This window comes from Crocuta crocuta, unplaced genomic scaffold (assembly GCF_008692635.1).
Source record: "Crocuta crocuta isolate KB4526 unplaced genomic scaffold, BGI_CrCroc_1.0 scaffold387, whole genome shotgun sequence".
Taxonomy (NCBI): Eukaryota; Metazoa; Chordata; class Mammalia; order Carnivora; family Hyaenidae; genus Crocuta; species Crocuta crocuta.
The window spans coordinates 1-350 of record NW_027527922.1 but is presented as its reverse complement, the minus strand read 5'-3'; positions in this window follow the sequence as shown (position 1 = coordinate 350).

Below are 350 nucleotides of genomic sequence, written 5' to 3'. Positions count from 1 at the left end.
AGAGAGAGAGGGAGACAGACTCTGAAATAGGCTCCAGGCTCTGAGCTGGCAGTCAGCACAGAGCCTGACGCGGGGCTCGAACCCACGAACCGCGAGATCATGACCTAAGCGAAAGTCGGACGCCCAACCGACTAAGCCACCCAGGTGCCCCTCCTCAATATAATTCTAAGTGTTGATTGTAATCATCTATGTTTTGATGCTATTGAAATTGACATCTGAAAATGTAACTTCTGGGACACCTGGTTGGCTCAATCAGTTGAGTGTTTGACAGTTGATTTCAGCTTAGGTCAAGATCTCAGGTTTGTGGGATCGAGCCCTGTATCAGGCTCCACAATGAACTTGGAGCTTCC